This window comes from Macrobrachium nipponense, chromosome 16, assembly GCF_015104395.2.
Source record: "Macrobrachium nipponense isolate FS-2020 chromosome 16, ASM1510439v2, whole genome shotgun sequence".
Taxonomy (NCBI): domain Eukaryota; kingdom Metazoa; phylum Arthropoda; class Malacostraca; order Decapoda; family Palaemonidae; genus Macrobrachium; species Macrobrachium nipponense.
In genome coordinates this window covers 28,441,983-28,469,299 of record NC_087209.1, presented here as the reverse complement: position 1 = coordinate 28,469,299, position 27,317 = coordinate 28,441,983, and the positions used below count along the sequence as shown (strand labels likewise).

The 27,317-nt window shown below is 37.0% G+C and overlaps 1 protein-coding gene across 3 annotated transcripts in view; it reads left to right on the top strand.

The window, feature by feature from the left end:
• Positions 1 to 27,317, top strand: part of LOC135195626 (protein singed-like) — a 400,445-nt gene that overhangs the window by 284,896 nt on the left and 88,232 nt on the right. The window contains exon 1 of one of the 3 annotated variants that reach the window (XM_064221970.1): positions 15,714 to 15,917. The exons of the other annotated variants lie outside the window; for them this stretch is intronic. The gene's annotated coding sequence lies outside the window, so the exon portion shown is untranslated. Of the gene's footprint in view, positions 1 to 15,713; positions 15,918 to 27,317 lie in introns of those variants that run through there. 3 annotated transcript variants of the gene reach the window in all.

Genomic DNA, 27,317 nt, shown 5'->3' with positions numbered 1-27,317 from the left:
TACTCTCATAAATAACTGTGGGGTGCCATTTTACCCCTCGTGTTTAAGAACTTTTTTTGTGTGTGTTCAGAGAAGAAATTGATGGATCGTTGGTTCACTAACCAGGTTAATGTTGTTATTGCAAGGAGAGACACAGTCTCACTGCACTGAGAAGTGAGTCCGCCGAACCAAAACTGCTTCAAACGAGAGAGAGAGAGAGAGAGAGAGAGAGAGAGAGAGGAGAGAGAGAGAGAGAGAGAGAGAGAGAGTTCCCTAAATTCAGTTATACGATTTTAGGAAAACATTGCACTATGAAATCAGAGATACTTCACAAACGTTCACATATATTTCCGGAAAGTAAACATCAACCTCTTTAAAAGAGTGAGACACGAAGTCTCATAGAATTTTGATAGAACGTACTTTTGTGACCAAACGAAACTTTAAAAATGAGATTATTCAATTTTGAACAATGAGTTTCTACTCTGTGAAGAAAGAGACGACATTCTTAAACTTCGTATACAAATTTGAATGATTCTTAAACAAAAGACTGTAGAAATGAAGTCTTCACGTCGTACAAGCAGTTTATTATCTGGTGAATTAACCAGATGCTCGTTTGACCATACTGAGTGATGCCTGTTTGTAGCACGTGTGGAGTATGTTTACCGTCAGAGTTTGTTTTTACGGTGTATGTGAGAAGGCCGTTACATGCTCCGTATGTTAGATTACTCTATATAGCGAGAGATTACCATTTTACATTGCGCTTCTTCCTGTTCTTTTATTTTGCATCAATTTCTTTCCGTTATATACGTCTTATGGTAAAGATTGTATTTATATATATATATGTATCTATATATATATATATATATATATATATATATATATATATTATATATATATACACATGTATATGCAAGGGATCTTTTGTATGTGTATATATGCAAGGTCTTATATATCGTATATATATATATATGTAGTATATAGATATATTTTATATATTTATATATATATATATATATATATATATATATATATATATATATATATATATATAGAGTGCACTGATGGCTTTCGATTCTCAGCGATTTCAGATACTGATTTCCATAAACGAACCTATTTTTAGATTTGAAATTTGGAACTCTGAATAACTTTCGTATGTGATTTAGCAAATGTATGGAAATCAGTGGCATGATTTTAGCGTGAATTTTTAAAATTCTTTTAATTTTATTTATTCATTTATTTTTTTTTATTTATTTATTTATTTATTTTTTTTTTTTTGCATATTTTCATCCTGTAATATTCGCTTCAGAAATCGCATCCAGATCATATAACCTTCATCTCCCCCGAGAGGAGTATCATAATTCATCATGGTACATTGCATACAGGCCTTTAGCACCACATATATCTGTGTTTAGCACGTCACTGACGATCGGAAGACAAACCCTTCCGTGTTTTGTCGTAAAACATCGTCCAGAGAGACGCGACGTCACGACGCGTCACGAGGCCTCTTGATGGAATAATATGTCCATTAATAAAACCCCTTTTAACTTGGGGTTTTGGCTGGGTGAAACTCTCTCTCTCTCTCTCTCTCTTCTCTCTCTCTCTCTCTCTCTCTGTGTGTGGTTGGCAGTGGAATGTTTTGTCTTTGCCATGTTCTTTTTTTCAGCTTCAGATTTCGCTGGTTGAGATAAAGTGTAAAATGAAGTTGATTTTTATCAGTAAACTGTTAAGAGAAGTATTTTTCCTGACAATTCTTATCACTATAATAATAATAATAATAATAATAATAATAATAATAATAATAATAATAATAATAATAATAATGGAGAAACAAATCCTCAGATAAGGGGAACCGAACAGATTCCCGAAAGCTATCCTTTCTGTTTTTAAATTTAAATATAAGTACATTTACATAACTGTGGATTTGTTTCTCAATTTGAAGACTCGTGTTACTATGAGGATTTTTTAATAATAATAATAATAATAATAACTAATAATAATAAGAAGAAGAAGAAGAAGAAAGAAAAGAAGAAGAATAAGAAGAAGAAGAAGAAGAAGAAGAAGATGAGGAAGAAGAAGACTATTTATTATTATTATTGGATATATGAATAGCCCATACAAGTACTCTTATCCGTAGTAGAAAGCGTACTTTGATTCTCTCTCTCTCTCTCTCTCTCTCTCTCTCTCTCTCTCTCTCTCTCTCTCTCTCTCTCTCTCATTAGCAGCCGCGGGAGCTCACGTTTCTCCCATTTACCGCTTTCTTTCATAAAAAACAGGATTGATTACTGCGACTATTATGGGTCTTAGTGTTTACGCAGGTTCGCGAAGGGGGAGGGGTGAGTAGTCTGCAAATGTCTGGGGGAGGTGGGTGTTTAAACCACAGTAATATAAATAAATGCGCACACGCGCTATACATCATGCCCGAGGCGTTTATCTTTGCCGGGAAGAAACTTCACGGTTTCTATTTTTTTTTCTCTCTCTCTCTCTCCTCTAGTCTTTTGTTTTGTTTATTTCTTTGTTTTGATGTGTTACTAATGTTATGTTTGATATTCAGGCTGTCGTTAATTCATCGTGATATTTGGTTCATCGTTCATCGGTTGTTTTTATGTACTTTTCTGCTCTGTTTTCTTGTATTTCTTTTTTTTAATATCATTACTTTTACATTCGCTTATATCTTCGTTAGACGTGTTAGATACGTTGCTCTTTTGTCTCTAGTTTACTCCAGTCTCGCCTTATTTACGCGCACTCGTTTAGAAAGCCAAGCGTATCATGTGTCAAAAACCTTAAAACGTATCGTGAACTGTGGATTTAGCGGTTGAGTTACGACTTATCTTTGAATCGTGATTTTATTCAAAGTATGCGCGAAGCAGGCTGCATTCTTATTTTATAAAGATGTAGTGGAATACTTTCAGATTTTCTCATGAGAGGAAACCCATATGTTGCGTTTATAATCTATGTACACTTAAGCTTATTGTGACACTGAGTTCTTACTTTTCTGTGTGTTTTAGGTGTTGTAGAAATCTAAAAGAGATAGAGTTTTTCTGACTGATAATCCATCGTTTCTAAATATCACCTGATTTATTCAACATTATTTGCTATAACACGTATTCTTCAAAGAAGCGCTATTTTGCAGCATATGATAGAAAGCTATCCAAGCGTGATACATTTAATTATATTCATGTCATTGAAACATATAAAAGGAAGAGGCAATGCAGGTATTGTAAATGTGAAAGAAATCTCTTCGCAAAGTGACTGTCTGATGGAAATATTGAAAAATTAACCTAAATGAACAGCCTTTATCAACCAGCAACAGTTGAGTTTCTCAACAGATGGCGTATTTGCTTGCAGGTGTAAGTAATGAATATCATTACGGTATTTTGAAATCACTATTTTGGTGAACGGAGTAGTTCCCCGAATTGCTTATACGCTACGAATGTGACCTTCTCTCTCTCTCTCTCTCTCTCTCTCTCTCTCTCTCTCTCTCTCTCTCTCAAAATTCAGTGGTAAACCCATTGACTATGTAGGGCACTTCAGTGACCTATAACACGTAAATGCCATAAAAGCAGATCCCTCCAGGTGTCATTACATTAAGGAGAAATTTTTATTACTCAGAGAGTAGTGGTCAACATTGATTATGTGACGCTTCTCTGCTTTCATCTCGGCCTGTTTATTTTCCCTTTAATTGCCCTTTGTTTTATCGCGTCTGCACGACTGGCAGACAGACAGACAGACAGACGGACGGGAAATTATGTCAGTAGGCTGAATGAATTTTTAACGGTGAAGGTAAAAACATCAACAAGATAGTAACAACAGCAGCTCGTGTAGAGGTACATTTACATTGATTTTATTATTGTCTTATTATTTTTGAAATTTCAGTGAAATTTCAATTTGTAACTTACCGACAGCTTTGAAATTAGGAGTTTAGCGGAAGAACAAAAGTTCCACAACGCCCGCTGTCACTGCAACACTAGACACGCAGAAGACACGCAGAAAAAGAACAGCTTTTTTAATATTCCTCGAGTTGAGTTTATTGCTCCAAGATCTCAGAGAATTCCTTCTCTGATAATTAACATACAAAATGTTGAATTTTACTGAAAGCTCATGGGATTTTCCGTAGAGTAGATATCTTTAGAAAAATATTAATTGAGTTATCAGAATATTTCCTGCCATTTTAAAATGTTTCATTTATATAATATTATAATGTTCTTGTTTCATATGATTTTACTGCAAAATTAATGAAGATTTTTCTATACTCTAAATTAGTTATTTCACATTTCATCTATGTTTGTTGAAGAGTTAATTCATAAGTATAAATAATATATTTTATGTGGATATTCATTTGGTCGAAGTGAGTACAGTAAACATATATGCATTTGTGGCAGAATTTTCAAGCAAGATGCTAAGTATGGAATTGTGGTTTAGAAATTTGGCTGAGACAAATTATTGTTGTGTCGAATTATATTTTTGTCTTTAAAATTATTTCACGCAAGTAATTGACAATATAATTGAAAATTCATGAATCATTACTACTTCACGAAACCGATATTTTTTTCAGTTGTTATTCCTCCGGTGCAATGAACTTGGATTAAGAGTTGATTAGTAGACACTTTAATTAGAAAATGTCCAAACTTGACAAAATCATATTAGCAGTGTTTTTTTTTTTTAATTCTGATGTTAATAAGCAGCTCTTTATTAGTGAATATTTCATTAGTCTTTTGTAAACCATTTTGGGTCCGTTTGACAGTAAGCTATCATGAAATATAAAAGGAAAAGCCGTCAAAATTCTAAGGAACAAAGTTAAGCAAGTGTTGTTATAACTGAGGGAATGATTAATTGAAATAACAATGATTAAGGAATCGGGAAGTGACCTCTTGGTCTTGAAACGAAAGAGTTTGGGCTATTTGAGCATTGCGATGTCACCACCTACCACCTTTATAAAAAGAGAAGGAAGTGATCCAGTATTGGGAGGGCTTGGGGAATCAGTCATGCTGCAAGGCACTCTACTTACCCGCCGGAGTGTGAAATGGCTTTCCTGTTGAGGCATCTGCTTAAGCCTTTTTACACACACACACACACACACACAGTCACCTTCAACTTTTTTTTACACACACGCACACACTCACACAAAGTCACCTTCAACTTTTTTTTACACACACGCACACACTCACACAAAGTCACCTTCAACTTTTTTTACACATACGCACACACACACTCACACAAAGTCACCTTTAACCTTTTCTTATCGCACACATACACAAAGTCACCTTTAACTTTTTACACACACACACACACACACACACAAAGCCTCCTTTAACCTAAACAAATTCTGATGGAGAAAAGGGAAGGGAGTCTTTGTTGTGGAGGGAGAAAAAATTTTACTTAGGTTGGGAGAGTAACTTTCGCAGTTACGGGAAAAAGTTACTGTTTGGTAATGGAAGGAAAAGTTGGTGAAGGGAGGTTGTTTGAGAGTTGATTTAGAGCCTTCAGACGGGGAAGGCCAAGTTCAAGTGTGTTTTTCTTGCGCGTCTTCTGTCGTGTGTTCTTTAGCGGTTGGATATTTGCTTTTAAAACTTTCAGTCTTGCTGAACCTTTGAAGTCGATGAGTTATATTTTGTTATTTTTTACTCAGGGTTTTTGTTACTGGCATTTAACTTTTTTCTGTTAGTTTCTACATACTTCTTTTGTTTTCCTATAACTCTATTGTGTTGACATAAGGCTGGTTCGATCTAGAACAAGCTTCTCACCTCAGTTGGAGCTGCTATAGAAGGATGTTTTTCCTTACTTGACCAATTTTTTTATTTTTAAATTTTTCAGATACTCGTGTAATTAAAATGGCCCAGTTTTGAAATGTGTATTTTTCTTTGGTAATTTCCATTGAAGTGATAATAATGATCTTGACCTGGTGTAGTTGTATAGGGAAAGTTCACATCCTTTACTATATTTTTGCGTTACTAAGGTTTAGTTTAAGTCGATGATACTGATGACGATTGTTGTTATTAATGTTGCTCTTTTAGTTGTTTCTTGGGCAAGGACTGTACCACAACCCAAACCTTAACTGATGTAGAGCAAATGCAGAGCAAACATCATGTTGTGTTGAATTGATTAGTAGCTTTCCAAATTCTCAAACTGGGTTCATTATTTTTATGAACACTTACTATCATATTTTAATAAGGAAGTTAAAAAAAAAAACAAGTAAAATATGCGCGCAATCGAGTTTTCTGTACAGCGGATAATGCTGTATGAAACTCTCAGCCACGGCCCATGAAACTCTCATCTAGGGGCCATGAAACTTTCAGCCACAGCCAGGTGAAGGCCTGTGTTGTTTGAACCTATAGCTGTGCCATGGCTAACGTTAACCATCAATAAAATAAAAACTACTGAGGCTAGAAGGCTGCAATTTGGAATGTTTGATGCTTGGAGGGTGGCTGATCAACACACCAATTTGCAGTCCTTAGTCTCAGTAGTCTTTAAGACAGTACCGAAAAAAATGGATATCTCCATGGTTGCAAATTTATGGGAGTTCCGGAATGAGTTTTAACCATAGTAAAATTTTAGGCATTTTTCTTGAATTTTCCTCAGGTCTCATTGTTACTCATCGCCCTATTAAAGCAAACACGACAGGTTTCTGGGCTATATGTATAGTAGAGTAAGTTTCGCCGTAAATATTACTTAGTAATGATTTTCGGGATGATGTTGCAAAGCTCCCTAGAAATTATCACATTCGTTGCTTGAAGGATGCGCCAAGGCTTTATGAGTCCTGGTTGGTGGTTACCCATCCTCTTACTGGCTAGTCCTAGTATTGCTTAAATTTAATGATGGAGGATTAGAGCGTAGAAATCTTGTTCTCTGGGTGCTTCTGAAGGATATAATTCAACTAACTACTCCCTATATTGATTGATGTAGTCTGCTTGAAGGACCGTCTTAGCTTTTGGTTTATTTATTTATTTTTTTTATAGATAGTGTACAAGAAAGTATGTGGTCTGATCTACTTGATAAAATGTCGACTCCATCGCGCTGGTTATCGTAACTCACTTTACATTAGACCTGGCAAAACGTAAAAGTTTGTGTGATGCAACTTTCCTATTTTATTCCGAGCTTTATCCGGGGGTTATTGTGTCCATATTACGATTTCCTTTATATCTCGTAACATGAGAGAGAGAGAGAGAATCAAATTTTCCAAGACACGTATTACCAGAGTGAGCGTTCAAAGGAGGCCCGCCCTTCTATTCGAACGTGAATAGTGGCTGCATGTATGGTCTGTGTATAGTGTAGTATGTATGAATGTACCGATCAGTCACAGACACGACTAGATAAAACCCCCGTCTGTTGTTGGGGGCTAGAAGGTCAGACACGAGTGAGGGTTTACGATAAGTACGGATGATAAACGCGTCTCGTCTTCCCTCCCTCCGACAGACTCCGATCAAAAGGCGTGAGTTATGGAGCGCCATTTGCGATCTGGTTCCCGGGTGTTAGCGATTATTGCACTGACAGAGAGCGATTGTTGTGCCAGTGGAGGCTCTGTAGTACTAAATACAGCGGAGGCTCTTGTTCGTCCGACAGTGATAGAGAGAAATTATTATTAATATGTATTACGTTTGGGAAATGGTTGATGATAAGGTAGTTTATTGCTTTGACTACACACACGCACGTATGCGCACAATCGCACACACACACACACACACACATGCATATATATGTATTTCCAGTATAGCACGAAGGAACACGTGCTTGAGAATATCACAAAAATCCACAGTGTGAACTTGAAAATGTTGAATAAACTACGAAAGTTCTTGTTAAAAGTCCTGGTTTTCACTCATCTTCTTAAGTGGTTGTGATATAAATACACACACACACACATATTATATATATATGTGTATATATATATATATATATATATATATATATATATATATATATGAAAGGAAAAGAGAGAGAGAGAGAGAGAGAGAGAGAGAAAACGAATTTATCGAGCACTCAACTCAGGCATATATGTGGGGGGAGAGAGAGAGAGAGAGAGAGAGAGCAGAGAGAGAGAGAGAGAGAGAGAGAGAAGGAAACGACTCATCACCGTGATTAACCTTCCTTCAGGACAATTCTCCGCTGTTGCTTCAGATTCTCGCCTCCCTCTCTCCCCCCCTTTCCCCCAACAAGGAAACCCCCCCACCCCCAAAAGCCCCTTTCGTCTCCCGGCAAATCATCATCTTATTATGTGACTATTCCGTGACCTCATTACTGTCGTTATTTCCTTTCGCATATTCTTGGAACATGAAACGTCGCTTTAAATAGCTGCTGGCTTTTGGTCATTGCTTCTGGATGCCAGGCACGCACGCGCCCTTCTGCTATTTCGGTGGTTGTGATTTTCCGTTCGTAATTATATGAATTTAATCTGCTCTCTGTGGTGTTTCTTCGCATATGGACATTAAGTTCTTTGGAAAGGCAGCGGGCAAGATTCTGATATTTTTATCGCGTCCAAAAGAAATAATAATAATAATAATAATAATAATAATAATAATAATAATAATAATAATATAATAATAATAATAATAATAATAATAATAATCCCAAGATCCCTGACAAGTAATCTGGAAAAACTAGAGGCTGGAGTAGCCCCAGGGCTCATGCAGAAGAGTGTGCACCTAGAAACAGCGCACATGGTAAGAAAAGTGATGGACTCCAAGGAGGCAGGATGCAACTTGGAACCCCACATAATAAGTACCACCCAGTCGAATTGGAGGACTGAGATAGACCAAAAAATAATAATAACAAAAATCACTATTATTAATATTTCTTTTCGTACACTATAGAAATATCGTATTTTTGCATTATTATTATTATTATTATTATTATTATTATTATTTTGGGTGATTTTTTATTGGCTGTCGATACCAATCAAAATAACGCCTAAAATTTATGTAAGTCCACTGACGGGTATTATTATTGTTATTATTATTATCGGACAAGGACATCCTCATTATGCATACTCACTTGGGGGCGAGTTATGAGAAGCTGATCTCAGGCTAGACGACGGCATATCTCCATCGAAGAAAGAAACGTTACATACTGCCCTGGAGTCCGTATCCCAAGATACCGTCATTCCTGTCGTACTTAATTATTTAACTGGTTCTCTATTTGAATGCGTACGTGTTCACGTTTATTTGTTTGAAATGTGCAGATAGACGAAGCACTGATTTTTTTTATTGTGTGATTGCACGTTCTAGTATATTTCTACAGATGTTGAATGAAAACTATATTAAGGGTTGAACGTTTGGTTATGATAGACCTTGTTGTGTAACTTTTCTAGATTCAACTTTTGAAACTAGATTTAAAAAGTCTTTTATATAATAATAATAATAATAATAATAATAATAATAATAATAATAATAATAATAATAATAATAATAATAATAATAATAATAATAATAATAATAATAAACACATGGGCAGTGCCAGTAATCAGATACAGCGCAGGAATAGTGGAATGGACGAAGGCAGAACTCCGCAACATAGACCAGAAAACTAGGAAACATATAACAATACGCAAAGCACTACACCCAAGAGCAAATACGGACAGACTATACATAACACGAAAGGAAGGAGGGAGAGGACTACTAAGCATAGAGGACTGCGTCAACATCGAGAACAGAGCACTGGGGCAATATCTGAAAACCAGTGAAGACGAGTGGCTCAAGAGTGCATGGGAAGAAGGACTGATAAAAGTAGACGAAGACCCAGAAATATACAGAGACAGGAGAATGATAAACAGAACAGAGGAATGGCACAACAAACCAATGCACGGACAGTACATGAGACAGACTAAAGAACTAGCCAGCGATTACACATGGCAATGGCTACAGAAGGGAGAGCTAAAGAAGGAAACTGAAGGAATGATAACAGCGGCACAAGATCATGCCCTAAGAACCAGATATATCCAAAGAACGATAGATGGGAATAACATCTCTCCCATATGTAGGAAGTGCAATACGAAAAATGAGACCATAAACCACATAGCAAGCGAATGTCCGGAACTTGCACAGAACCAGTACAAAAAGAAGCATGATTCAGTAGCAAAAGCCCTCCACTGGAGCCTGTGCAAGAAACATCAGCTACCTTGCAGTAATCAGTGGTACGAGCACCAACCTGAAGGAGTGATAGAAAACGATCAGGCAAAGATCCTGTGGAACTATGGTATCAGAACTGATAGGGTGATACGTGTAAACAGACCAGACGTGACGTTGATTGACAAAATCTAGAAGAAAGTATCACTCATTGATGTCGCAATACCATGGGACACCAGAGTTGAAGAGAAAGAGAGGGAAAAAATGGATAAGTATCAAGACCTGAAAATAGAAATAAGAAGGATATGGGATATGCCAGTGGAAATTGTACCCATAATCATAAGAGCACTAGGCACGATCCCAAGATCCCTGAAAAGGAATCTGGAAAAACTAGAGGCTGAAGTAGCTCCAGGACTCATGCAAAAGAGTGTGATCCTAGAAACGGCGCACATAGTAAGAAGAGTGATGGACTCCTAAGGAGGCAGGATGCAACCAGGAACCCCACACTATAAATACCACCCAGTCGAATTGGAGGACTGTGATAAAGCAAAAAATAAAAATAATAATAATAATAATAATAATAATAATAATAATAATAATAATAATAATAATAATAATAATAATAATTCCTTATAAGTGCCCATACCATGATCCAGAAAAAAAACACCGAAAACGTATAGACACACACGCACACACAATTATTATTATTATTATTATTATTATTATTATTATTATTATTATTATTATTATTATTATTATTATTATTATTTGTATTGACCAATATAGGCAGTTATTTATACGAAATGAGTCAAAAAAGGTCCTGAGCTTATTAAGAAAATTTCAAAGGATTAAACTACTATGCGTGGAAAACAATAGGTAATATATCAAAGGGTTCTGTAAAGATAAATAAAGAGCTACATAAGGACATACAAATAAATACAAAATAGATGTATACGTGCATAAACAGTACTGGAATATGATTTGTATTTTTATCAAGCAAAGCATTCATATGAAAACTGCGTATTTCTTTCAGTTAAATTTCCTGGCTTATTCCAACGAAATGAAATAAATCGTTGAACGAACAAATACTTCATTTAAAGTTTTTGTACTATCTCTCTCTCTCTCTCTCTCTCTCTCTCTCTCTCTCTCTCTCTCTCTCTCTCTCTCTGCATGATAAACGGAACGAAATGTGTGAATGTGAGCCGAGGGATTGTGGGGATTGTCAGTCCCTTTCCAAGATTCAACAATTGTCTTGTTTTTGCAGTCGTCTCGTTTTTTACCCAGCTGAAAGTCCCTCCGAAAATAGCATAAGGGGAGTCAGGTGTTTATTTTGATCTCCTGGATTTATAGTTATTTTATATAATATTTTTTTATATTGAAGTCATGCAACGAATATCTATATCTGCAATATGCTTTTCAGAGTGGCTTTATTGACTAGGATTTGGTTTATCTTGAGTATTTTTTTTTATATTGAAGTCATGCAACGAATATCTATATCTGCAATATGATTTTCAGAGTGACTTTATTGACTAGGATTTGGTTTATCTTGAGTATTTTTTTTTTTATAAAACACGACAAAATGTAATTATTATTATTATTATTATTAGCAGGAGTAGTAGTACTAGTAGTAGTAGGAGGAGGAGGAGAAGGTAGTAGTATTAGTAGTAGTAGTAGCAGTAGTGTGAGGAGGAGGGGGAGAAGGTAGAGTATTAGTAGTTGTAGTAGCAGTAGTGAGAGAGGAGGAGGAGGAGAAGAAGAAGGAGAAGGAGAAGGTAGAAGTAGTAGTAGCAGTAGTGAGAGGAGGAGGAGGAGGAGAAGGAGAAGGAGAAGGTGGTAGTAGTAGTAGTAGTAGTAGTAGTAGTAGTAGTAGCAGCAGCAGCAGTAATGTGAGGAGGAGGAGGAGAAGAAGATAATAGTATTAGTAGTAGTGTGTTTTGTTTGTATGGTGCTTTTACGTTGAATGGAACCAGTGGTTATTCAGCAACGGGACCAACGGCTTTACGTGACTTCCGAACCACGTCAAGAGTGAATTTCTATCACCAGAAATACACATCTCACTCCTCAATGGAATAGCCGAGAATCGAACCCGCGACCACCGAGGTGGGACGCTAATAATATACCAACCACGCCGCTGAGGCGCTTGTAGCAGTAGTGTGAGGAGGAGGAGGACTTTTCGTTTTAATCAATTTCTTGTGCACGTTGGCGTCAGACATTTGAGTACACAGTAACAATAATATTGTTTACATCTATGTAGTAATTAGGTTACACCAAAAGAACTCTTATGGAACACAAAATGAAATTTAGAATTTGAATTCATGAACATGATAAATTTCTAGGCATTAGGAGGAGGAAGAGGAGGAGGAGGTCAGGTAGTCCTGAATTAGCCAAGAAAGACAGACAAGGGACTGCCGTCATGGATTAAATTCGTCAGTTTAATAGTATTGCTGTTGCAGTAGTTGCTACTTTTAAGTTTACACTGTTTACCGGTAAATGAAGAATAAAGAAATGTCAAGTCTTCTTCTATAGGCCAAGAGAAAACTAGCTCAAAACCAGTTTTTATTTTGTTTTATGGCACGATTCTTGAAAAAAACATATATAGGTTTGTTATTGCAACGCCACACATTCTGTTGGAAGTTATATTGTTCGTATTTCTCGGCCCTTGCGTCACATCAACGACGATGGTGAAGCACTGGCATTTGGAACACAATAGCACTACGATGGTGAAACGAAGGTCCAAAGTGGTCCCCCTGAAACTATATCACCTACTTAAGAGATCAGAAATTATTCCCTTGTGTAGTGGAAACCACCGAATGGGTTCCTTTGAATTTTTATCCACGTGTACTTGGAGTTAGTTCTATCCCATCTACTCAGCAGTGTTATTATTATTATTGTTACCTTACAGGAATGAAAAATTAGACATGACGAGACTGAAAGTAATTTCCCATTGGAATTTTCTGTTGCATTTACGTTCACTTAGGGAAATTGAAAGGAAATGATGATGGAAAAGGGCCTTGATATTTGGCGTGCAATTGGTAACAAAAGAATTAGTTTTATCATCTACAGAACTGATACAGTATTTTTATATCATCATCAACATAAACTATTAACGCTAGTTGCCTTTAATTCTGTCATTAGAAATTCACATCTGACACCAATCAGCGTAGAAATTCACATCTGACACAAATAAGGCATTAGTCAGAGAAAGACCAAACTGACACAAATCAGGCATTGGTCAGAGAAAGACCTATTTTTTTTTTTTTTTTTTTTTTTGGGGGGGGGGGGGGGGGGGGGGATAGACTGAGTTTTACAGCTTGGATATCTAACATTGATAGGACCGACCGTTCGGCTCTCTTATTCCTATGACATGTTGACGCAAGAGAAAAACGCTTGCTTTTTGTTGTGGACATTTCAAGGGGAAATTTTATGATTTTATTCAGTTTAATATATATAAATATATGTATATGTACACTTCTAAATATACGGCGAAGTCATTACAGTGCTTATATCACCGCTTAGTCCTTTGTGCAGATTTCTTTATATATGTATATAGATGGTTAAGAATAAAATTTATCAAGTGCAATTTGAATACCACAGTGTATACATACATACACGCACGCACAATTATATATATATATATATATATATATATATTATATATATATATATATATATATATATGTGTGTGTGTGTGTGTGTGTGTGACTGAATAAAATAAAATTTCACATTGTAATAACCGCAACCAAAAGGAAACATTTTCTCTTGTGTCAACATGTCATACAAATAACAGACAGCAGAACGGCCGGTCGTATCAATGGAAGACGTCTTAATGGTAAAACAAAAATTCAAAAAGTCCTATACGCCATCCTATATATATATATATATATATATATATATATATATATATATATGTATCTGTAAACAAATTTAGGACAGAAGGTCTCATAGAAGTAAAAGAGTGTGGATTTAGAAGAGGGAGAGATGCGTGTAGATGAAGAGTTTGTCAGGGAGCAGGTATGTGACAAGTTTAAATGTACGTCTATAAAAGCTTGTGTAGACCATGTTGAAAATGAATAGCACACAATAATATTCACTGAGAGTGATATGAAGTATATTTTGGAGGAAGAGTAGGATTACGAGAGTAATGGGAAACCAAATATGGAACAATGAATGTTAAAATGGATGTTGGAGACCGAAACCAGCTGATGCAAATTGGTGTTTGATAAAACATAAGAAACGATAGTAGAGAAGAGGTGCCTCCCAGAATAAGTGTAGCAAAGAAGGCAAAAGTATATGTACAGATTTTGAAAGAGAATTGGAGATGGAGAATATTGTGGAAGCCAATGTTGGAATGTCAGGGATTTTTGTGTCAAGTCTGCTTCGTGGAAGTGAAGTCGGGGTGCTTTTGCAAATGAAAGACGAAAAAGTTTGAATCTGTTGAGCTGAACTATTTGCGTAGGATGTGGCGTGAGAATAATTGACAAGCCGGGAAATGCCTTGATACGTAGAATCTGTAAAAAGGTTAGCGCAAGTGAAAGGATGGAGGGAGAGGTATGCTGAGATGGTTCAATCATGAGGAAAGATTGGAAGACGATAGGTTTGTGAAAAGTGTACTATACTGTGCTGGAAGGGAAGAGTAAAAGACCAGAAAGTGCTGGATATTTGGTTTAGAGGAAATATTGTAAAGGAAGACCTTAATATTCAGGTAGCGTCTAATGTGACATTTTCTGAAAAGAAGGTTCATCTCTTTTATTCAACGTTACAATCATAAATGTAACATTGAACATACTTTTGATATATATATATAATATAATATATTATATATATATATAATATATATAATATATATAGATATATATAAATATAATGACATACTCTGTTTTTTTCCATCTGTCCACCTGCCTGTGGTGTTGCGTCATATGGTAACACTGCGCCCCGGGCTTTTAGATAGTTACGCTATGTGGTAAAGTTTTAGGTAAATAAAAGAATATCTGGATGTACATTTGCAACTGAAAAGTGTTTTAATAATTTACTGTATGCGAATTACACCGTTAATATTCGAAATATGATATTATTATCATTGTTGAATGCAAGCTGAATGTAACTATTAAAGCCCGGGACGCAGTGTTACCATACGCAAAGACCACAGGCGGGTGGACAGATGGGAAAAAACCAAGTATAGTAAAAATGTTCTGTTACAACAGAATTTCATCTAATGAAAGGAGCCCATAAAAACGCCAAAATATAGAAAGTAAGTATACCAAACCTTCCCTACAAACTAAAATTTCAGTAAGTACTTAGTGAACAATATTAGGGTCGAGATTATAGAACGAAAGTTTCTGCCGTAAAAGATATTCAAAGAGGTATGTGTAGATGTATAACCAAGGATATAAGATTCTAAAACCGAATCGCTAATCTTCGGGCGAAATCTCTCGATGAAAAAATGACCAGCCTTCGGAGTGGGTAGGTTAGGGATATAAGATTCTCTCTCTCACCACCCTCCCCTCCCACCAAATCCCCACCCAACCATTCCACGCTACAGAATACAGACCGCGAATGAGTCACATTCCCCGGTTGGGGGCTGCCATGGTTCTACCCAAGTACTACCGCACTGGTAGACTATGAGACAAGGGACCTAGTCCGGGGAGAGTCCTGGGACCGACTGGGAGATTCAGCAGCAGTGTAAAACAGACGGGTTCCTCCGACAACCCGAGCGCTGTGTCTCACTGCCTCGGTGACTCTCGGAGTCTCGGTCTCAGTCTCTCAGTTTGAGTTGAGCTGGTGGAGTGTAAAGGTGTGTGTTAGTCTCACGTGATAGGATATATTCTCCTAAGAGAATCTGAGACCGGTAACATCCCATCGAATTTCAGCTCAAATAAGTTATCCAGTGTACGTGTTTTGTGCCACTTTTGAGCATTATGTTATTCGTTGTAGGTTAAAGTTTTGTTTAGTAATTATTGTTCCATTTCCAGTTGTAAGGTGAGATGCTTTAACAAGGAATTACAGTCGGGACATGTACTGTGGTACATATCGAATGAAGAAGGTTCCTGTGATGTCAGCGGTAAGCTGTGATTATCCGATGTCGTGGAGTTTTTACCGGTCATGTTACTCGCTTCAGATTTCCTCTTTGAGCCTATAATACCTCGTGATCTTTCTAGCACGGCCCATACTGGAAGGCTCCCGAGCAACTGTTCATGTTGTGGTTTTACCCCACAAACAGTATTGTCTGTCAGTTCTTGTTCTAACAGTAATTTGCTGTAGGATTTTTTTTTTTTCAATGGAATTATGACGTTCCTAGATCCTCCTGCTGCAGTATTTACAAGTTGTTAGAGTCAAAAACAGGTTTTGGAAACCAACGCATGCTTGATCTTAATATACCTACAATTCCATTGTTGTAAATAGTTGAAATTTAATAATGTGTCGATTTCGTAAAGAACATTGTTTATACTATGAGGGCAATGTACGCACTCACTATATAGTACGTATATATAAGTGAGAATGAGTGATTACAATATTAGAACTTAGATTCACAAAGAACTCGAAAGTATTCTTCTTTTTTATGATAACAGGTAGCTTTATTAGGAAGGAGCTTGACATCATATGTTAGGGTTAGTGGAATTTGAAAACTTCCTTGAACACAGTCCACCCCCCCCCCCTTTTTTTTTTTTATTAGTGTTCCAATTTACTTAAATATCTTTTCATGCTGTTCTTGCAGATCAGCTGATGCATGTGTATGTTTAGTCGACCTTTGTTAAAGGGGTTAAATTTAGAATCTTATAATTATTCCGAGAACTGCTCAAGCCTCTTGTCACAAAGACAGTGGTAGTTAAGTACCCCATTTTGCCTGACCTTGAACTACATCTTAGGCCCCAGATGAGTTTATGAAAATCGAAGGGGAATTGTAGTGGAGCTTTATGAACAAGCCATTAATTTGTATCAGCGGCTTTATTGTTCGTTTGTTTCCTTTGTTCGTATTGCAGATTCTCCTAGATGTTAGGATATATGAATTTCCGATTGAGAGGTTTCCTGTAAACGCCAGCTTTGTCAGAATCATATCTTTGAAAATACAAGAAGAGGAAGGAATCTTTGGAGTCACAACGTGGATCTTGTGACCGAGCATTTTTATACTCCATTGAAAGAATAATTGAAATTATTGGTGCTTTGATCATGAACTTACAAACAACTGCTTATCAAGTGTTAAAGTTTGGCCGAGTGGAATTAACTTTTTGAGAACTGATTTCCAGACGATCTAAAAAACAAGAGCTATTGGTTTAGGTTGAAGAGAAGATACGCAATTTTTTTTTTTTTTTTTATAAGCTGTTTAGAGGGGATTTAGGTGTGTTTCAGGTTTCTTGATATTATTATTGTCTTTACTGTACTGTCACTTTTAATGATGTTGCTCTTTTTTCTAATTTAGTTACGTTTTGGTTGTCTGCAGGTTTTGTGTGTGAAGTTAAACTTTCTGTCTTGGTTTTTAAAGAGAGGTAATTTTCATGATATGTGTGAAGGTTCTTACTCAGGGCCATTATCTTCGAAGTACGTAGCTAGCTGACACCACCCACTTGACATTCAGTTGTACTTTGGAATTTGTTGCCAAGGTTTGCGATCTGTGCCACTTGCTTAAGAATTGAACGTAATCCACAATGCGCGAATGGGGGTCTTTTTTCAACTTTGTATCTTCTCTATATTTATCTAGACTTTCTTTTTGTTTTCCTTTTTTCGCTAGCGCATGACGTTTTATGTAAGTTATCTATCAGTACAATTACCATTTTCGCCATGCTCCTCAGGATTGCTTGCATATTTCGAACATCATATTTTGGGGATAATACACGAGTGGTTTAAATTTCAAATTTTAGAAGCTTCTTCTACATCTCTGTGGTGATTTAGCCTAGCAAAAATAGTTCCCTGTTTACGTTTATTTCGAAGATGGGTTTTGTCGGAATTAATGTCTTACTTCTGTAAAGTAGCTCTATAAAGAACATTTGCAGAATTAGAGTGTGGTTGAATTTTGAATGTAGTTGTATTATAGTTCCCTTTAGAGTATTTTTTTTATTTGGTTTACTCATACGCTTTGTTCCTGTTTAGTATTTCGAGATAGTTCGAGGGAGGAACGAAATGCCAAGTGCCGTTGTATTCTAACGGCCTCTCTACGAACCATAGGCTCAGGATCTACGTACAAAGGCTCTAGGCCTAACAAGCATCAGGGTCTTGACCCTAATGAACCTATGGTGTGATCTTCGTGGGAAAACCAGGTCGTTGGTTTTTTTACATTTGAAAACTGGCCCGAGTTTTAGTGCAGTTTGCTTGCGGTTATTTGTTTTTGCTCAGTCACGTTACGTTATATAAGTAGAACTGGCTTATTGTTATTAGTACTAGGGATAAACTGTGACACATACACGTATACACGCGCTCACACACATCTACATATAGTATAGGTATATATGTATTTATGTAGATCTCGGGCCTATCAATTGTATATTAGTATATTGAAGCATTCCGTCTTACAAGTGACGGTGAATATTTGTCCACTTTTTTTTATTTCAAGCATTGCTGAAGGAACATCCAAGATATTTATATTTAGTGTACAGCAAACATACTGATCCCTATGGTATTGGCACAGTAGTATTGCGTTGCAAAAGTGGCCGAGCCGTATTGACATGATATATTAGGTAACTAAACATTGATCGAGGACGCTGTGACTGTCCATGTTTAAAATTAGTGTAGGATGTCAGCCACCGGTCATTGCATTCATGATTCAGCAGTTATCGGCCGCATCAGAGAACTTGTCACTTTGGTGATGGCGGCCAGGGGCGATGTTTGACCCTGGTTTTTGCTTTAATTTTCTACGAACTTTTATGTGGTGATATTGCCTCCTTGTAAGACTGTTCCCTTCTTGGCCTAAGGTGACAGGTGTTCGTTTTTTTACCCTTAGCCAGTGAATTTTGCTTAGAGCAAGGAATTACAAGTCAGGCTTGCCGCTTGCAAAATTTCGCCCTGAATTACTAGCTTGGTTTGAATACCTTACCCGAGTAATTAGTCACACTTCGTAGTTTTCATTCCATGCTAGTTGAATTCCCTTTGCTGCTGTTGAGATTTTTATTTATTTATTTATTTATTCATTTATTTTTAGTGAAAATGGGTATCCAAGGATTGAAGTACCCATTTACATCGTGGTCAATGACGGGGCATAAAAGTTTCTGCATTTTTTGGATGTTGTGGTGAAATGTTGGTTTCAGTAAGAAAAAAGAATTTATTTTAACATTTAATTCATGTAGTTATATATTTCTAACACGTCATAGCTGCATGCGTAGTATTTTTCTTGTGCTTAATAAAGGTAAGAGAGTGTCAAAACTGGATCTTTCATTTTGTGGCTCGGTTCTTGGATCCCATGGACAGCAATATAATTTCAAGTCAAAACCTTTTTTATGATTGGCGGAGGGTACCCATAGGAAAGGAGTTTATAGTGTTATTTTTCATAAGTTTATTTGTGATTCGGTTGGGTTTATGTTACTCAGGTTTGTACAGAGTCAGTGTAAATCAGCAGTGGCTCACCTAACTAAATAGCGATGCCAGAGTATCATCGACCATTTATTAGCACTCGCTCAAAATGGTAGTCAAAATTGTTATCCTTTATTTTTCTGAATTGCTATTTTATGTGCGCGCTTAGTAGATGTATTGAAGTGAATTATATTTTTTTCATAACGGGCATTTTATTCTGCTCGCTCTCTACGGAGAAGCCTTTTATGTTTGTTGCTTTTGTGTGTAACCTTGAACAGCATTGGAAAAAATTACTTCCTGTAAACTGCTTCATTTTCCCGTGATTTCATTTCAAATTTCCTATAGGGCGTTAGTTCTGGCATTGGGAAGCTATAGCTTTTTGGCTATCCCATATCCTTGACAAGTGCAGTCGTAAACTTGCAATATATGGCCGTAATGAAATGAGCGGTCCGGAAGTGACAGAAAATGCTGGGCCTTGGGTCCGGATAATATTTCTAGAGCGCTTGGTCGGGCGAAAAAGGGGGAAACGGTCATTATGGCCTGCAGGAGAATGTTCCCTTGGGATATTTTTTATTGGTAGGCTGCGGTAAGTCTCCGATGTTTATTTTCCCAGTGGCATTGAGATCAGCGTTTCCTTCTCCTCATTCGTGACTTATTTCATTTTTTTTTTTTTTTTTTGTTACCGTGCACGTTTTCATGAAGACGTATTGGAAAGGAAAGTCCTCAATATACAGGACGGGCGAGAATGCGTGCAAGATTGGCCAAGGGGCGAAGGGTTAAGTAAGTGTGTGTGTGTTTGTGTATGGGTGTGGCGAGAGGCTGGTGAGCCTTTATGGAACTGTAACAAGCAGCAGACTGTGTTTATTGAGCAGTTCAAGTATGACTTTGGCAGTAACCATGTGCAGTTTTGTCTCTGGAGCCACTCATTATTGAGGAGACGTCATGATGTGATATATATAGATTATATACATACGCCATACAAATATCTTTATATAAATGCATATATTTAAAATGTATATGATCGTGAAAATGGTTTTAAGATATGACAATTGTAATAGGAGAAATAACTTAAGGGTTCTTGTCCTTAACTGCTTCGATCTGGAAGTGATGTTTGGCGTTTAGCCCTTGGGAAATTAGTGGTTCTTCGCTTTTCAACTCGTTAGTTAAAGAGGCAGTGGGCGTGCTCTTCCACCGGGTGATGGCCCCAGGAGTTTTTCCCCTTCATTTTTGATATACCATTGACGCCCCTGGAAAATTTGCTGTGGCTTTGCACCGCCTAGTCAGCGGTCAATCATCTTAAAAAAACTGAAACGTTTAATTAACCGTGACACCCACAGAAAATTTGCTGTGGCCTTGCATTGTATAGTTTAGCTGTCAGTCATCTTAAAATTCGTAACATTTACTTGTTGTTTATGTATATGAAAGATTTTTTATTTTGGTGGTTAGCGGTTTATAAGAAATGTTCTGACGTTTGTGACGAATACTATGAATACTATGAAGTTATTAGGAATTCGGACTTTTGTGACGAATACTCTGAAGTTATTAAGAAATCGTTGCAATTGGCTCAGGCGACAACCTTATTTTTCATAGGATAACAAGGCTAATTACGTGACGTCCTTGGAGTGTACTGATAAAAGGTTCCCAACAGTGAGAGTATAGTCATCAATATAGTGCATTTATGTGTACTTTCATATATTAATGTTTACATTACGTTCAGCACTAGCCTGTGATGTCGTGCTTATAGATGTGTGTCGTGACATAACCCAGTTGCACTAACGTGGAGAATCCTGAAAAAAAGACTGGCAGAAAATTAGTGTCATTAAACTGTTAGTAGTATTTTAGTCCATTAAATTTTTAAGATTGACATCTGCATAAGGTTTTTAGGTTTTTGCATCTTGTTAGGTTAAGTTCATATGAAATCGTGTTTTTCTTTTAGTAATTAATGATATATATTTATTTTAAATATAAGCATTTCTGATCGAATCCGATCGCATTAGTGTGAGTGGAGGACCTACTTTAGAGCCCAGTGTTCCTTAGTCATGTTACTGCTCTGTTTCTAAGAGGCATGACTCCTGTATCTTTGCTGTGGTTCTGGTAGAAAATTTTTTTATCGTGATTTATTTTTGATCGTCGCTCTTTGGAGATTATTTACTCCATCGAGTGCTTGATTTAAATGTCAACTTTCGCTATTTAAAGGGGCATAGTTTCAGCAGAACCTACTTTGTTATGGTTGACTACGAAGAACTGGAAATCACGAGAGTTTGACAGTTGTTCGGAGATTAATCGTGAGTATTATGGTTATAAAATGTTTATTTCCCTTTTTATAAAGGGCGAGTGTGTTTTGTGTGTGTGTGGGGGGGGGGGGCGGGGGGGGGGGGGGGGGGGGCTGGCAATAAATTGGTTGGTATGTCACCAATACTGTCCAATAAAAAAAAACGAAAACAATCTCAGAAGAAAGGAGAACCATCTCCCCTTTTCAACTGGCTGACTGGGCTTGAGAGTTTCGGCCTGAATTTTCCCCGTAGAAACATCGATTCAAGTAGGAACCAGTAGCAAGTAGCTGCTGGTCGCGAGGGACAAGTTACCTGGAGTAGTTACGTAAGTAGTAGTCTAGGCATTGGGCAGGATTTCCTGTGCTCCGAAGTTGTCAGGACCTGGGAGGCGCATTTTGTTTAGTGATCGTCTCTGAACGCAGTGCTTTCGTTACATTGAACGCATTTGTGTTTGTATATGTCACCATCATTAGGAATTTGAACTGATACTCAAAGTGAAATATGTAGATAGTAGGGGATAATAATTGCTGCAACTACTGTATTAGCAAGTCGAGTGTCCAGCTCACTTGTATTGATCACTGTTTCTTAAAAAGGAAATCATAATGAATTGCACTAGTCATTATATGAATAATAAGAATCAAAATAGCACCACTTCCACTTTAATATTTTTTTTTTTTATCGGGGAGTCAATAAAGATGATTATTATAGTGGCAACGAGAAGAGAGAGGAGTAGAAAAAAACGGTGCAGTCTCAAAGAAACTGATGAGGAATCAAATGCTAAAACTCTGCTTTGGAAGAAGAGAGGATTTCTGGAACTACAAAAAAAAAAAAAATAAATAATCTTGAATTAGGGAAGGTTAAATACATTTCCAGCAACACTATCAGTGCGTACCACAGCATATAAGCGTAAAAAAATAGTCAACATTAATAGCATCAACTAGTATGGGAGAGGAACGCCTGCTAGCGTAGTGTATAAGAGAGAGAGAGAGAGAGAGAGAGAGAGAGAGAGAGAGAGAGAGAGAGCGAGCTACTAATACACGGATAGCGACAGCGACTTTGCAGATGATTCAACTGAGGGTCACCCCAAGTCAGCTGTAGGCTACGTGTAATGGAGCGTGGGTGGGGGGGGGGGGTGAAGGGGGAGTACACATGCCGGGGGGTACACATCTTTAGGAGGAGGTAGTTCTCCTCTCCTCTCTCTCCTCTCTCTCTCTCTCACTCTCTCTCCTCTCTCTCTCGCTCTCTCCTAATACTCTCTCCTCTCTATATATATAATATATTATATATTATATATATAAAGAAAGAGAGAGAGAGAGAGATTAATTCAGATCGCCTTTTGAAAGTATTCACTTCGTCCCAATAGACATGCATATTTTTCAGAGTAGGAAAACCTTTTGAATTCACTGCACCTGCCCCAGCTACTTACAGATATGCTTGTCATATCCATGACTTGAGTTCTGTGCATCTTTTCTGGGAAGGTCATCGGTTTTGTATATCAAGCATTTAGGTATATATTCCACGATGTAAGTTTACTTATTGTCAGGTGTGTCTGAATTGATCCAGGCTGCCTGTTCAATTTCTTGACGATGGCTTTTGTTTGCTGGGTGACTTGCAGTTCACCCGGTTGCTCTTTTAATGCTTCCTGTAACTTTTGTTTTCTTTGAAGGAGTGATTACAGTACATCTACTTTTAGACTTTTCATAATCTGGTAACTGGACTCGTAAACGTTTGTCATACATTGTTTGATTTTGAGGAGTGTGAAATATGTGTACGGAATTTATCAACTGTTAAAATGTTCCTCTGCGTGAATGATGGAAGGGAAAGCCATTTGTTTTAGCAAGTTATAGCATCTCGTTTTATCCGGCTAATAGGGGAGAGCTTCCCAGAATAGCGATTTTTATGGCACTCAATGAGGGGTCTGCAACATCATGAATGATTGGATGGCCTGTGCGGCGCCCGTTAATCTACGTGGCTGGTGCATCTCTGACGTTAGGGAGGGCATAGTAGGATACCTAGTCTGCATTCTCTAAATAAGTTTGGGAAGTTATGCAGAATTAGCTCAATAAGATCTGTTTATGGAAGTGTAAGCTTCAGGGGCTCACACCAGACTCCCAAGAGCTGAAACACGTTCATCTGCAATAATTTTTCAAAATGAGCTCGGTAGCTCTTTGACCCTGTGCATGCAGTTTCTGGCATTCATTAGCTGTCACCTATCCGATTACCGAGCTGTCAAGTCACTATCCTACTTTGGTGGTAAACCATTCAAACACTGACCTAACTCTTAATTACTTGATTTCATTAATCGGAGGAATAGACTTGCATTTTTTTACAAGGATATTGTTCCATATGCAGCATCATTGTAATTTTTTAAGAGAACTCTCATCTCGCTGCGAAGCCGTCTTGAATCGGGTCACCGGATGTGGCAAATGTGGGATTTAATGTATCCTGTCGGGGTGAGGATGGTTCAGAGAGGGACACCTGGGCTCTCGGTAATTACGGTCTAAGAGCAAAACCGCAATCCTATGCAGGATCCCTGATCCCGTGTAAGTTACGTGATAAAAATCCTTCATTTTAAATTTGCTAAAACATTTTCAATTTTCTGATTACGAGTTTGTCGGTAGCGTTTTATTATTTTTTTTTTTTCATTCGGAATATAAGCAGTTGGGCAGTATCTACGTATTTTAAATTTTATATCGTAATTAGAGGCTCGTTTACATATTTAATTTTATATCGTAATTAGAGGCTCGTTTACATATTTAATTTTATATCGTAATTAGAGGCTCATTTACATATTTAGATGAATTAAATAAAGGTCCCATTTATTTTGTCTGATGTAAATCTGTAAAAAAAAAAAAAAAAAAAAAAAAAAAAAAAAAAAAAAAAAAAAAAAAAAAAAAAAAAAAAAACGCGGTCTATAATTGCTCAAGCGATCAAGTTTGCGTTAGTACACCATATTGCAACAAAGGATCAAAGGCTTTGAGTGTTTTTGTGTTTTTAAGCTTAAGGGACAAGACAGATGCAACTCCAGATAGTTGGCAACTTGAAACTTGCTTAAAAAAGAAAAAAAAAGCCAGACTGATGTGACAGCAGTTTCAACAGCCAGCAGGCGGGAAGAGCACCAGGTCGAGGAAGAAGCAGCTGTTTAACCTAGGGGTAGTCTTTGAGAGAGAGAGAGAGAGAGAGAGAGAGGTTGCCTTGGTCTTATGGCTATTGAAATGTGACGCATGCCGAAGTCTTTTTTTTTTTTTTTTCTTTTTTTCTTTCTTTTCTCTTTATCCTTTTAATGGACGCTTTTGTAGGTGTTCCGTATAAGGTACCCTATACTCTTCATTACCTTGTATGTTACTTATTATCTTTAGTTCCTTTGAGTTTTATTCTTTGTGCCCTTATACAAACCTTTTTTTTTTTGTACATTTCTTTTGTACAGCATATATATACCTGTGTTCAGCTTTGTTTTGCGTAATGCTGTCGGCTACGTTAGCCGTACTCCATAAAACAGGCTTCCCTAGCAGTGACTCCCTCAAAGTTTACATGCCATCTGTTTTGTAATACTTTCACACACCGTTAAGCTATAACAGTTTTGGTTTAGTTTAGTAAATTCTCTCTCTCTCTCTCTCTCTCTCTCTCTCTCTCTCTCTCTCTCTCTCTCTCTCTCTCTCTCTCTGAAAAAAAACCAATCATTGTTTTCTTTCTGTTTTGTCATTAACAGTGATTCATGTCTTTTGAAATACATGTTAGATTATGGAATGGATAACTAGAGGAGGATAGACTAAGGTTGTTTAAATGACTTAAATTATATACTGTTGTTTTTTTTTATTATTATTGGCATATGAAGGCAAGCTAATTTCGTTTTTAGGTTAATTAAGGCCGGCAGCCGGTAGGAATTTTGCAAATTCTGATGACAAGGCTTCAAGTCATGATTCTATGTCTCATTTTTAACACAGGCAGTTTTCTCAATGTAGAATTGCCATCATTATTTGTACGAATAAAGAATAATGTGAATTTACCCGAACTCGCCTAGTGAGTTTGCTTTTCTCCCCGTGTCCAGTGCATTTTATTGGCATGGACGTTGCACTCGTCTTTGACTTTGTGCCCTTCGAAACAGAGGTCATTCATTGGGTTTCGGAGTCATTACGATTGACATCGGACAAATTCCAAGAGCTTCAACCCATTTGTTACTTCAGAAATCAAGTAAAGCCAAAAAAAAAAGTTACAAAAGGCGCTTAAAATAGTCCGTTATAAGATCAGCAACCTGGTCTTTTAAAGGAATCTTTATTTTAAGCGCATTTTGTAACTTTTTTTTCCACTTGATTTCTGAAGTAACAAATAGGTTGAGGCTCTTGAAATTCCGAAGGTGGTTCCTTTGAAATATTCTACGCTTGACAAAGATTAATTTTTGTTTTTCGGTGAAAGAGAACTATTGAGGTGGCTATTTGTCTGTCCGTCCGCACTTTTTCTGTACGCCCTGGGATCTTAAAAACTGCTTAGGCTACAGGGCTGCGAATTGGTATGTTGATCATCCAACCTCCAATCATCAAACATACCAAATTGCAGCCCTCGAGCCTCAATAGTTTTTATTTTATTTAAGGTTAAAATTGACCATTATCATACGTCTGGCACTCTATAGGTGCCAACAACACTAGCCACCACCTAGACGTGGCTGAAAGTTTCATAGGGCATGGTTGAGTTTCGTGAGCCGTGGTTGATAGTTTCATAAAGCATTATACGCTGTACAGAAATCTTGATTGCGCCAAGAAACTTCGGCGTATTTTTTACTTTTTTTGTAATGAAGGGGTTAGGTCTCGCATTAATTCAAAGTAATGTCATTCATTTTCTAGTTTAATGCAGGAAAACAAAACCAAGGTTGCAGCTGTATGTAAAAGTAATTCAGTTAGTTGTTCCATGAATTTTACCCAGTTCTCCTTAGATTTGAGCTCTTTTCATGAATTCTTGGAATGCAAAAGGTTCTTTTTTTTATTTATTTATTTATTTTTTTTTTGCAGCTGCTCTGTGAATGAATTGGTCATTGTTTAAAAGGCTCACTGCATATAACCATAAAAAAGTTATATTTTTTGATTAGAAGAATTTCGATTTTGAATCTCTCTCTCTCTCTCTCTCTCTCTCTCTCTCTCTCTCTCTCTCTCTCTCTCTCAAAATCCATGATTAGCTATTTTAGAGGGAAAAGGGTCTGTTCATGTGGATACTTTATTATCTTTGCTTTATTTGGTTAGGCAAGTTCGAATTTGTATTCCTCTTTGTAATCTTGCATACTTTCCTTCATTTTATATTATTAGACATTTTTGTTAGGATACATGCCATATTGAAATTCCATACAGTTAATCTGTGTGTATGAGAGAGAGAGAGAGAGAGAGAGAGAGAGAGAGAGAGAGAGAGAGAGAGTTTAGTAACTTTCAGGACGCCCCAACTCAAGTGTTGGACTTGTCGAAGAAGTCCGCACCAGATTTTTGAGTTATAGAAATGTCAAGGAAAAAGGGACCGCTACGTTTTTAGAGAGAAG